A 14,840-nucleotide genomic window follows, 5' to 3' on the forward strand; every position below is an offset into this window, starting at 1 on the left:
TAAAATGTTTGACTTCAGTTGCTGATTCCCACATGGCCCTTCTGGACATACCTGAGGCTGGAGGGAAGTTCACTGCTCCAAAGTAAAGGACACAGGCTGGTGTCCTTTGCCACCTGCTGACTATAGAACCCCAGGGCCTTCAGTGAACATAGGTGTTGGCCAGGGAGTAGGCAAAGCAGGCCTTGGGTGAGACCCAGTGAAGTCATAGTAGGGATGTGCTGCTGTCACTCTATCCCAAGCGTGAGGTGACTCAGAACAGAGAGGCGCAATGTTTGGGAGTAAGGGAATTAAAAGTCTCTATGTGGTCATCCCAAGAATTCTCCCAGATATTGTCCAAGACCATCAAGGTGGTACCTCTGAGTCTGCAAGAACCACAGCATTATTGAGCTTGGGGTGTTCCCTGAAGCATCTCAAGATTAGATCATGACACCCAAGTCCAGACAAATAGCCAGAAAGCTTTCCCAATAATGATGACTACAAATAAACCCAGACAGTGAAGACTACAATAAATACCTAACTCTTCAATGCCCAGACACCAAAAGAATATCTACTAGCATCAACACCATTCAGGAAAACATGACTTCAAAAAATAAGGCACCAGGGACAAATCCTGCGGTAACAATGATATAGAGCCTTTCAACAGAAAATTCAAAATAGCTGCATTGAAGAAACACAAATTCAAGGTAACACAAAGAAGGAATTCATAATTTCATCAGATAAATTTAATGGAGATTGAAATAATTAAAAAGAATCAAGCAGAAATTCTGGAGCTGAAAAATGCAATTGGCATACTGAAGAATGCATCAGAGTTCTTTAATAGCAGAATTGATCAAGCAGGAAAAAAAATAGGTATTAGGCTATTTGAAAATACAGTCAGAGGAAGAAAAAAAAAACAGTGAAACATTAAGGGGCAAGATGACTGACTAGACACAACCAAGTGGAACAGCTCCCACACAGGGACTGAGACAACAGGCACATCCCTAACATGACTGTTAGGCAGAGAGTAGACAGAAGGAAGACACAGAAGCTGGGCTGAATGTGGAGAAAGCTGGAAACCATGCATGGGGCTACCACATATAAGGACTTGTTCCTGGCTCCAGGAGAATGAGTGAGTTGAACTGTGAAGGAGCAGCTGACTCTCACCACAGGTCTCTGGAACCTTCACAGGAAGAGGCCCCTCGATCACCCACAGACACTCAAGTTGGCAGGAAGAGATGCTTAGAGGAGCAGTAGGGGCAGCAAGCCAGCTGACATAAAGCCCAGAGTATTTGGTACAGGAATGTCTATAGTCAAGCTCATCCAGAAATGGCCATGGCCCTGTGCTTGACTTTCTCCCATAGAATACTTTTGTCCTAGAGGAACTGTCAGACCTGATTTCTACAGGGCAGTTTTGCCCATGAGACAGGGCTGGCTGGACCTACACACACTTCATTCTGCTGGTTTCTCCCAGAGCTCCAGCATAGCCATGCCTGCTTGCTTTCCCTCGGGCGGTGGCTGGGGTGGGGGCGCTGCACCATAATTTCTGCACTGGTAGACCATGCCCGACTGACAGAGCTCCAGTGGGGCAGCTCCCAACATTGCATTGCTGGTGTGTGTCTGCATGGGCAGGTTTTGATTTCCTTGCCCCATCTACCTCTGCAGATGAAGTCTTGGCAGGCACAGAGCCAGCCATCCAGCCCGATACCTACCAGCACCCCACCACTGTGCTAACAATGCACAGAGAACAGTAGATTCTCCCCAAGTCTGAGAGATCACTCCTGTTTGTGAGGCACAACAAAGGCACCCAGAAATGCACCTGCCAGCACATTGCCCTCAAGCCAACACCACCTCCAGTGTGTCCATACACAGTTTCCAGCAGGGCACCTCTATCTTGCCCCTAACTGTGTTGCTTCCACCACTGGGGTGAACACCCACAGAAAGGCAGGCACCTCAGCACCCACTGGCACTCTTCTGCAGCTACCACATCTCATCCCCTCAGCAGAGTGGATTCCTAACCTCAAGCAGAGTGGATTCCTAACCTCAAGGATCCAGAGAACAATGTCAGGGACTAATACAAGTGTCCCAGAGCCAGAGCACACAGTCCAGAAGTTGGGAGCTGAGCGTCGGCCACATAAAATCTCCCCAAAACAAAGCCAGACAGTTGAATCCACCTTATACCACAATCAAATTCTCCAGGTTATGAAATAGGATAAAAAATCCAAAGGTCAGCAACCTTAAAGACTAAAGGTAAACTCACAAAAATGAGAACCCACACAAGAACCCTGAAAAGTCCAAAAGCAATGAAATGACTGCATCACTTCTCCAGCAAGAAGTCTGAACCAGGCTAAGATGGCTGAAATGACACAAATGGAATTCAGAATATGGATATGAATGAAGATCATGGAGCTATAGAAGTACATTGAAATCTAATACAAGGGGCCGGGCGCGGTGGCTCAAGCCTGTAATCCCAGCACTTTGGGAGGCCGAGACGGGCGGATCACGAGGTCGGGAGATCGAGACCATGCTGGCTAACATGGTGAAACCCCGTCTCTACTAAAAAATACAAAAAACTAGCCGGGCGAGGTGGCGGGCGCCTGTACTCCCAGCTACTGGGGAGGCTGAGGCAGGAGAATGGCGTAAACCCGGGAGGCGGAGCTTGCAGTGAGCTGAGATCCGGCCACTGCACTCCAGCCTGGGCGGCAGAGCGAGACTCCGTCTCCAAAAAAAAAAAAAAAAAGGAAATCTAATACAAGGAAGATAAAGATTATGATAAAAAATGAAGAAACTGACAAAATGAAATAGCCAGTATAGAAAAGAACATAACTAACCTGAGACAGCTGTAAAACACACTACAATAAATTCATTATGCAGTCAACTACAAGTACTACTAACAGAATAGACAAAGCAGAGGGAATAATCTCAGAGCTTAACAACTAGCTTTCTGAAATAACACAGCCAATAACAGAAGAAGGAACAAAATGGAATTAAGAAACCTCTAAGAAATACGAGATTATGTAAAGAGACCAACTCTGTGACTGATTGGTGTCCCTGTAAGAGAGGAGAAGGGAAAAATATCAGAAAACGTATTTCAGGATATCATTCCTGAGAACTTCCTCAACCTAGCTAGAGAGGCCAGCATTCAAATGGAGGAAATGCAGAGAATCTCAGTAAGATACTCCACAAGAAGATTATCCTCAAGAGGCATAATCATCAATTATGTAAGGTATAAAAAAAATGTTAAAGGCTGCTAGAGAGAAAAGCCAGGTCACCTTCAATGGTAAGCCCATCAGACTTACAGTGGAACTCTCAGCTGAAACCCTAAAAATCAGAGGAGATTGGGGGCCAATATTCATCATCCTTGAAGAAAAGAAACTCCAACCCAGAATTTTATATCTGGCCAAACTAAGCTTCATAAGTGAAGGAGAAATAAGATCCCTTTCATACAAGCAAATGCTGAGAGAATTCATTACCACTAGACCTGCCTTACAAGAGGTCATGAAGAAAGCACTAAACATGGAAAGGAAAGACCATTACTAGCCACTACAAAAACACACTGAAGTACACAGACCAGTGTCACTATAAAGCAACCACATAAGTATGCAAAATAAACAGCTAACATCATGATTCCAGGGTCAAATATACACATCAATACAAACAAGTAAATAGGCTAAATGTCCCAATTCAAAGACACAGAGTGGTGAGCTGGATAAAGAATCAAGACCCATTGGTATGCTGTCTTCAACAGGCCCATCTCACATACAATGACACACTTAAAGAGGTGGAGAAAATGAATAAGTTCCTGGACGACTACACCCTCCCAAGAATGAACCAGGAAGAAGTTGAAACCCTGAAGACATCAATAATGAGCTTTGAAATTGAGCCAGTAATAAATAGCCTAAACACAAAAAAGCCCAGGAGCTTATGGATTCACAGCTGAATTCTACCACATGCAGAAAGAAGTGCAGGTACCATTCCTGCTAAAACTATTTTTTAAAAATAAGGAGACTCCTCTCTAATTCTTTCTATCAAGTAACCATCATCCTCATAGTGAAACACCCACAGAAAGGCAGGCACCTCAGCACCCACTAGCACTCTTCTGCAGCTGCCAAACCTCATCCCCACAGCACAGTGGATTCGTATCACCTGGCAGCGATACAGCAAAAAAAAGACAAGGCCAGTATCCTTTATGAACACTGATGCAAAAATCCTCAATCCAATATGGGCAGAATAAATCTCACAGCAATTCAAAGAACTTATGTATCATAATCAAATAGGCTTTACTTCTGGGATGCAAGGTTGGTTCAACATATACAAATCAATAAGTTTGATTCATCACATTAACAAAACTAAAGACAAAGACCACTTTAACAGATGCAGAAAAGACTTGATAAAATTTAATGTGTCTTTATGTTTAAAACTATCAATAAACTAGGTATTGAAGAAACATACCTCAACATACCAGCCATTTATGACAAACACACACCTATCATCATACAGAATAGGCAAAAGCTGGGAGCATTCTCCTTGAAAATTGGCACAACCCAAGAATGCCCTCTCTCACCACTCCAATTTAACACAGTATTGGAGGTCCTGGCCAGGGCAATGAGGAAAGTGAAAGAGATAAAGACCATCCACATGGAAAGAGAGGAATCATACTATCTGTTTGCAGATGACATAGTCTTATATCTAGGAGACTCCATGGTTTTGGTGTAAAAGCTCCCAAAGCTAATAAACAACTTTAGCAGAGTCTCAGTATACAAAGTCAATGTGCCAAAATTACTAACATTCCTATACACAAACAATAGTTAAGCCACGAGCCAAATCAGAAATGCAATCCCATTCACGATTGCCACAAAAGAGAAGAAAATTCCTAGGAATACAGGTAACTATGGAGGTAAAAGAGCTCTACAATGAGAATTCAAGAACACTGCTCAAAGAAGTCAGAGATGACACAAACACATAAAAAAAATTCCATGCTTATGGATAGGAAGAATCTGTATCATTAAAATGGCTATACTGCCCAAAGAAATGTACAGATTCAATGCTATTCCTGTTAACCTACTATTGAGATACTTCAGAACTGGAAAAAAACTATTTTAAAATTCACATGGAACCAAAAGAATCCCAAATAGCAAAGGCAAGCTTAAGCAAAAAGAAGAAGGCTGGAAGCATTTTGCTACCTGACTTCAAACTACACTGCAGGGGCATAATAACCAAAACAGTATGGTACTAGTACAAAAACAGACATATAGACCAATGGAACAGAATAGAGATCTCAGAAATAAGGCTGCACACATACAATTATCTGATCTTTGACAAATCTGACAAAAACAAACAATGGAGGAAGAATTCCCTATTCAATAAGTGGTGCTGAGGTAACTGGCCAGAAGACTGAAATTGGACCCCATCCTTACACCATATACAAAAATAAACTCAAGATGGATTAAAAACTTAAATGTAAAACCCAAAGTTATAAAAACCCTGGGAGACAACCTAGGCACTACCATTCTGGACATATAAATTGGGCAAGGATTTCATGACAAAGACATCAAAAGCAATTGCAACAAAAGCCAAAATATAATTAAAGAGCTTCTGCACAGCAAAGGAAACTATTAACAAAGTTAACAGACAACCTACAGAATGGGAGAAAATTTTGCAAACTATGCATATGACAAAGGTCTAATATTCATTGGTGTGGAACTTAAATTTACAAGAAAAATGCAATGCCATTAAAAAGTGGGCAAAGAACATGTACATTTTTCAAAAGACATACATGCAGCCAACGAGCATATGGAAAAAGCTCAACATTGTCAATTATTAGAGAAATGCAAATGACAACTACAAAGAAATATCTCATACCAGTCAGAATGGCAATTATTAAAAAGTAACAAAATAACATGCTGGCATGGTTGCAGAGAAGAAGGAATGCTTATACTTCTCTGTTGGTGGGAGTATAAATTAGTTCAACCATTGTGGAAGATAGTGTGGGTATTCCTCAAAGAATTAAAACCAGAAATACCATTTGGCCCACCCATCCCATGACTAGGTATATAACCCCCCCCAATATAAATTTTTCTATTATAAAGACTCATGCATGCATATGTTCATTGCAGCACTGTTCACACCAGGAAAGACAGTGAATCAACCTAAATGCCCATAAATGGTAGAATTGATAAAATGTGGTACATATACACCATGTAATATCATGCAACTATCAAATAGAATGCAATCATGTCTTTTGCAGGGACATGGATGGAATTAGAGGCCATTATCCTTAGCAAACTAACACAGAAACAGAAAATCAAATACTATATGTTCTCACTTATCAGTAGAAGCTAAACGATGGGCACCCTTGGACACATAGAGGGAACAACACACACTAGCAGTTACCAGGAAGTGGAGGGTGGGTGGAGGGAGATAATCAAAAAAATAATTAAAGGATACTAGGCTTAATAGCTGAGTGTCAAAACAGTCTGTACAGTTAACCTCCATGACACAAGTTTACCCATATAACAAACTTTTCTACGTACTCCTAAACTTAAAAATTTCAATACCACCACTTACACAAACACATGTAAAAGAGGAAAAGCAATGAAGCACCCCTATAGGATCCAGAAAATAGCATTACTAAAAGATCTAGAAAGTAGCCTCAAAAATGCACATCTAAGAATTACTGGCCTCAAAGGGGAGGTAAAGAAAGAGGAAGGGTAGAAAGTTTATTCTAAGGATAAAAACAGATAACTTCAAAACATAGAGAAAGATATCAATAAGTACAAGAAGGTTATGACCACCAAACAGACTTAACCCAAAGAAGACTACCTCTAAGCCTTCAGTAATCACACTCTGAAAGGTCGAAAATGAAGAAAGAATACTAAAGCCTGCAAGAGAAAAGAAACAAATAAGGAGCAACAATATATCCAACAGCAAACTTTTCAGTGGAAACTTTACAAGACAAGGAGAGAGTGTCATTAAATATTTAAAGTGTTGAAGGAATTAAAAAACAAAGACTATTTTACCCTAGAATAGTGTATCTGGCAAAAATATGGTTCAAACATGAAATACAGACTTTGCCAGACAAACAAAAACTGAGGGTTTATCTATACTTGACCTGTTCCACAATAAATGCCAAATGGAGTATTTCAATAAGAAAAGGAAACTAATGAGCAATAATCATCTGAAAGTATAAAACTTACAGATAACAATAAGTACACAGAAAGACACAGAAAATTATAACACCGTAACTGCGGTGTGTAAACTTGTCATATCCTAAGTAGAAGGACTAAACAGATCAAAAATAATGACTAGGACTACTTTTCAAGACATAGTACAATAAAATAGAAAAAAAAACACGAAGTTTAAAGGCAGGTGCACAAAATTAAGGCAAGTTTTGATTAGTTTTCTTGCTTGCTTGTTTATGCAAATAGTATTAGTAGCAGGTTAAAATAGGTTATAAGATAGTATTTACAAGGCTCGTGGTATCTCATACCACAAAACATGCAATTCATGATATACAAAAATAACTGGCATTTCTGTACATTAAAAACAAATAATCTAAAATTTTTAAAAATCCATTTAAATTATTTAAAAAATAAAGTTGTGCCACACATGTATGACAAAAGCTATAAAATATTATTGACATTTTTAAAAACCTACATAAAAAGACCTCCCATGCTCATGGATTGAAAGATTTAATATTGTTAACATGTCAGTCTCCCCAAATCGATCTATAGATTCAATAGTTTTATCAAAACCACTGCTGTCTTTTTTTTGTTGAAATCAATCCCAAAGTTCATTTAAAAATTCAAGAGAACCAGAATAACCAAAACAATCCTGAAAAGACGAACCAAGTTAGAGAACCAAAACTTGTTAATTTCAGAACTTACTACAAAACCACAGTCGTCAACATTGTGTGGTACTAGCATAAAGACAGACACATAGATCAATGAAACATAATCGAGAGTCCAGAAATAAAGCCTTACGTACATGGTCAGTCGACTTTCCAAAATTCTTTTTACCAATAGTGCTGCAACAATGTAATATACACATGCGAAAGAATGAAGTTGAACTTCTAATTATACCACATATAGGGATTGTGTGACAATAATTCAAATATTTAAATAAAAAAGCTAAAACTTGTAAAAATCTTAGAAGAAAAATAGGCATAAACATTTGTGGCCTAAGATTAGGCAATGATTTTTTTTAGATGTAACACCAAAAACATAAGCTACATAGGATACATAAATTGGGCTTCATCAAAATTAAACACTTTATGCTTCAAAAGACACTATTAAAGTGAATAGAAAAGCCACAAAATGAAACTATTTTTAAATCATATCTGATAAAGGACTAGATTAAACAATATATAGAAAATCCTTGCAACTCAACAATAAAGAAAGAACCCAATTTTTCAAATGGACAAATTATTTGAATGGATACTTTTCCAAAGAAAATAAATGGCCAGTAAGCACATGAAAAAAATGCTCAGTACCATTAATCAATAGTGAAACACAAAACTTCAATGAGCTATCATTGCACATATACCAGAATGGTTATAATTTTTTAAGAAGATGGGTAATAATAAAAGTTGGTAAGCATGTGGGAAAATTGAAACCCTCATACACTGCTAGTGGGAATTCTTATTGAATGGCACAGCTACTCTGATAAACAGTGTGGCAGTTCCTCACCATGTTAAACATAGTTACTATATATGACAGTAATTCTAGTTCTAAAAATATCCCCAAGATAATTAAAAACACATTTCCAAACAAAAACTCATTCATGAGTGTATATAGCAGCATTATGAATAATAGTCACAAAGTAGAACTAACTCAAGTATCTACAAACTGATGAAGAGTAAAATGTGGTATATTCATACAAGGGAAAATCATTCTGCAATAAAAAAAAGAAGTACTGACTTATGCTGTGACACAAATGGACACTGAAAACATATTAGGTATAAAAAGGCAATCACAAAAGGTCACATATTATATGATTCTATATATATCAAATATCTAGGGTAGCCAAATCTATGGACAGAAAGTATTACAGAATAGTGGTGGCCTAGGGCTGGTGCTATAGGTTTGGGGTAATACTGGCAGTCATTGCTAAAGAGAATGGGATTTATTTGGAGGAAATGTTTTAAAATTTAAAATTGTGTTGATGGTTTCATAATTTTGTGAATAGACTAAAAACCATTGAATTGTACACTTTAAATGGATGGATTCATGGTACATAAATTATGTCATGTTATGGATGTTAACTGTATCTCAGTAAAGTTGTTCTAAAGTAAAAACCCTTCAGAAACAGTGGAAAAATTAAGAGATCCAGTTTTTATTTATGAGATATGTACATATATATGTATATAAATATATGCATGCATGTGTATTTACTGTAAAAAAGACAGAATGAATAATTAGAAACACCTAAAGTGTGAGAAGAATTTTAGGTTGGGAATGTTAGAAAAACACATATACTTAGTTATATAGACAGCAAGAGAAAAATGGCCATTTTGGGTTGTGAAAGTCTATCTATCTACTTTTTGTTATACATGTAAGGTGAGAGGAAATCTTGTCTTAAACACTGTGACAATGCAGTGGAACATTCTGCCTTTTTAAGATAAGTTCAAAACCAGTAATCAGAAAGTTTGTTCTGTATTCCAGATGTCATGATGTTTCTTGTTAAAATAGTATATAAAGGAAATATTTCATAGAAAACAATTAAAATACAATAAAAATATTACTTAAAAATACTCTAAATTTAAATTGACAAATTTAGTCATTCCATAGAAGAATAGTGAGCTGTACAGCAACATTATTATGGAAAAGCATTGGGAACTGTGAGTCTCTGTGTTCCTACTGGGCAGACTTTGGAATATTTTGAGATCGGCATGATGATTGATACTAAGACCACGTGATCTAAGGGAGCAGACTCTAAGTGAACCAACACATGTTAAGCAGTAAAAAAATCTCAGAAAATATAATCACAGGTGACACCTTACCTGAAAAAATAATGGAAATCCATAAAGCTAAGTCCCTCACCCAGTGATGTGTTAGAGACAGTGGATGCCAGCTTGTATTAGCTCTTAAATATTCAGAAATTCTCAAGCTATTTGTTATAAATAGCCATTATTTAAAATTGTCATATCAAAAACAAAGGTAATACATACTTAAAACACATCACTTCATATTTATTTTATTGTTAACTTTGCTCTTGAGGTTATTTATGTCTATTTCATTTCTGATAAAAATAATGCATAAATCTGTCACTGTGCATCTTTTCGTAACTCTGTTCAGTGCTTTGTTAAAATTAAATATAGTTGAAGTATTTACACCATAGAATTTGCTATCTTCTACTAGGGCTCTATTTATTGCTTCGTTGACTTTGTAAGTTTAAGAAAATATTAATAATTCGAATTAAACCTATCTGTTGCAACATCATTGGGAATGGCACAAAAATGAGGACTGTTTGTAAACTATCAGTATTTCTCAATCTATACACCACTGTGAGGTTTTTTAAATTTAACTTCTATTTTAAATTCAGGGATACATGTGCAGGTTTGTTATAAAGGGAAACTTGTATCATGGGGCTTCATTTTACAGACTTTGTCACCCAGTTATTAAGCCTAGCACCCATTACTAATTCTTCCTGATCCTCTCCCTCATCCCACCTTCCAGCCTCCAACAGGCCCCAGTATGTGCTGTTCTTCTCTACATGTCAGTGTGTTCTCATTTAGCTTCCACATATAAATGAGAACATGCAATATTTGGTTTTCTGTTCCTGCATTAATTTGCTGAGGATAATGGCCTCCACCTCCATCTATGTCCCTGCAAAAGACATGATTGCATTCTGTTTTATGTATGTATAATATTCCATGGTATATATGTACCACATTTTCTTTATCCAGTCTACTACTGAGGGGCATTTAGGTTGATTCCATGTCTTTGTTATTGTGAATAGTATTGCAATGAACATATGTGTGAATTATCTTTATAACAGAATGATTTCTATTACTTTTGGTATACACCCAGTAATGGGAATCCTGTATAGAATGGTATTTCTGTTTTTAGGTCTTTGGGAAATTGGTCTTCCACCATGACTGAACTAATTTACACTCCCACCAACAGTGTATAAGCATTCCTTTTTCTCTACAATCTTGCCAGCATTTATTTTTTTTTAATCTTTTTAATAATCGCTATTCTGACTGGTGTGAGATGGTATCTGATTGGAATTTTGATTTGCATTTTTCTAATGGTCAGGGGATCAGGGATGATGAGCTTAGTTTCTTTCTTTCTTTTTTTTTTTTTTTTTTGAGACAGTCTCACTCTGTCACCCAGGCTGGAGTGCAGTGGCATGATCTCGGCTCACTGCAACCTCCAACTCCCATGTTCAAGCAATTCTCCTGCCTTAGCCTCCCATGTAGCTGGGACTACATGCTCACACCAGCAAGCCCAGATAATTTTTTGTATTTTCAGTAGAGACAGCGTTTTACCGTGTTAGCCAGGGGTGTCTTGCACTCCTGACCTCAGATGATCCACCTGCCTCGGCCTCCCAAAATGCTGGGATTATAGGCGTGAGCCACTGTGCCCAGCCAGATGAACTTATTCTCATATGAATGTTGGCTGCATGTATGTCTTCTTTTGTAAAGTATCTGTTCATATCCTTTGCCTAATTCTAATGGGGTTGTTTTTTCTTGTAAATTTAAGTTCCTGATAGATGCTGGATACAAGACCTTTGTCAGATACATAGTCTGCAAAAAATTTCTCCCATTCTGTAGGTAGTCTGTTCAATCTGATGATAGTTTCTTTTGCTGTGCAGAAGCTCTTTAGTTTAATTAGATCTCACTTCTCAATTGTTGCTTTTGTTGCAATTTCTTTTGGTGTCTTTGTCATGAAATTTTTGCCAGTTCCTATGTCCAGCATGGTAGTGCCTAGTTTGTCTTCCAGGTTATTTATAATTTTGGGTTTTATATTTAAGTCTTTAATCCATCGTGAGTTAATTGTTTTATATGGTGTAAGGATAGAATCCAGTTTTAATCTGCATATGGCTAGCCAGTTGTCCCAGCACCATCTATTGATTATGGAATCCTTTTCCCATTTCTTGTTTTTTGTCAGGTTTGTCAAAGATTAGATAGCTGTAGGTGTGCCACTTTATTTCTATATCCTCTATTCTGTTCCACTGATCTGTGCCTCTGTTTGTGTACCAGTACCATGCTGTTTTGGTTACTGTAGCCCTGTAGTATAGTTTGAAGGTGGATAGTGTGATGCCTCCAGCTTTGTTCTTTTTGGCTTATTACCAGTGATCTCCCAGAAAAACAACCATCAGAGGATATTATATAAACCTCTATGCATATAAAGTAGAAAATCTAGAAGAAATGAATAATTTCTGAACATATACACCCTCCAAAGAGTGAAACAGGAAGAAACTGAATCCTTGAATAGACCAGCAATGACTTCTGACATTGAGTCAGTAATAAAAAGCCTAACAACCAAAAAAATGAATAAAAATAAATAAATAAAAACACCCAGGACCAGACAGATTCACAACTGAATTCTACTAGACATACAAAAAGCTGGTACCATTCCTGCTGAAACTATTCTAAAAATACTGAGGTAGAGGGACTCCTCCCTAACTCATTCTATGATAGCAGCATCATCCTGATGCCAAAACCTGTCCGAGATACAACAGCAGCAAAACCTAAAGGCCAATATCTTTGATGACCCATGAATACAGAAATCCTCAAAAACATACTGGCAAACCACATCCAGCAGCACAGCCAAAAGCTTATCCACCATGATCAAGTAGGCTTTCTCCCTGGGATACAAGGTTTCTTCAACATATGCAGATCAATAAATGTGATTAATTGCACTAAAGTAAAAAAAAAAAAAAAAAAAAAAAAAAAAAAAAAAAAAAAAAAAGATCATCTCAATAGATGCAGAAAAGGCCTTCATAAAATTCAACACTGCCTTATGTTAAAAACTTTCAATAAAGTAGGTATTGAAGGAATACATCTATAACAAATCCATAGCCAACATCATACAGAATGGGCAAAAGCTGAAGCATTCTCTTTGAAAATTGGCATGAGACAGGGATGCCTTCTCTCACTACTCCTATTCAGTATAGTATTGGATGCCCTGGCCAGGGCAAATCAAGCAAGAGAAAGAAAGAAAGTGCATCCAAGGAGGAAGAGAGGAAATCAAACTCTCTCTGGAGACGACATGATCCTATATCTAGAAAACCCCATAGTCTTGGCCCAAAAGCTCTTGAAGCTGATAAACAAATTCAGCAAAGTCTAAGGATACTAAACCAATGTGCCAAAATTACTAACATTCTTATACACAAACAACAGTCAAGCCGAGAGCCAAATTAGAAATGCAATCCCATTCACAATTGCCACAAAAAGAATTAAAAACCTACAAAAACAGGTAACTATGGAGGTGAAAGATCTCTACAATGCTCAAAGAAATCAGAGATGACACAAACAAATGGAAAAGCATCTCATGCTCATGGATAGGAAGAATCTGTATTGTAAAACTGGCCATACTGCCCAAAGCAATTAATAGATTTAATGCTATTCCTATAAAACTACCATTGAGATTCTTCATAGGAGTAGTAAAAACTACGTTTAAAATTCATATGGAAACAAACAAGAGCCCAAATAGCCAAGGCAACACTATAAGTATTACAGATAAGGAAACTGAGACCTGTGGCAATTAAGTAACATAACATGTTTATTGTCACATGGGCTATGAGTAAATGTAGCCAGGATTTGAATTCCAATCCTTATTCTTCTTAAGCCACACTGAATTTCTTTGTAACCTCTTCATAATGTTTTTTTTTTCCCCCCCGAACAAGTTTCACTCTTTTTGCCCAGACTGGAGTGCAGTGGTGTGATCTCGGCTCACTGCAACCTCCACCTCCTGGGTTCAAGCAATTCTCCTGCCTTAGTCTCCTGAGTAGCTGGGATTACAGGCGTGTCCCACTATGCCCAGCTAATTTTTGTGTGTTTAGTAGAGACAAGGTTTCACCATGTTGGCCAGGCTGGTCTCAAACTCCTGACTTCAGGTGATCTGCCTGCCTCGCCCTCCCAAAGTGCTGGGATTACAGGAATGAGCCATCACATCCCGCCCTTCCTAATGTTTTACACCACCACCAAGGAAGCATGAATTGTGATTAAAAGAAAGAATAGAACATAACATGCGTGAACCAAAAAGGATCACTTCAGTGAGTGATGAACACCTGATTTTAAAAAGTCTGACTAATAAAAATCTGATTCAGAATACAAGTCACTTAAGTCACTGATGAATGAAATTACAAAATACACATTTGTTGTTTCACAGTTATCCTACTAATTAATGTCAAAGAAAATACTGATCAACATTCACGTTGTAAGTGTACCTGATCAGCATTTGCAGCCATGGGTTGTCAATGGATGATATGATTTTGGCAAAAATCAACAAAAGCATTATGTCATAATAGGCTTTATTCAATGTCCAATAAAAGATCTTATGTATGTTATTATATAAAAGTTTTATACTACACATTTATATTTGCTTAATTTATAATAAATGTACGCATGTGTATATATACAAATACTGTCTTTTGGAGATCTAGTTGGCAAATTTTTACAAATGTACTACTGCCCTCACTGCACTAAACACTTTTATATAAATACAGTAAAGTTGTTTCCTTTAATTGTCCACTTCTTTCTTTTCCCCAGTTCCCTTCCTCCCATGTATATCCCTATATCTATAGCCCTAATTGATAGCTGCTGCTTCTCACTACTTGACTCTTACATTCTTGTTGATACTGGACAGCCCTGCATAGTCTTTCTACAAATTCCAGACCTACTGCCACAGCCTAGT

This window comes from Macaca thibetana, chromosome 14, assembly GCF_024542745.1.
Source record: "Macaca thibetana thibetana isolate TM-01 chromosome 14, ASM2454274v1, whole genome shotgun sequence".
NCBI classification, from domain to species: Eukaryota; Metazoa; Chordata; class Mammalia; order Primates; family Cercopithecidae; genus Macaca; species Macaca thibetana.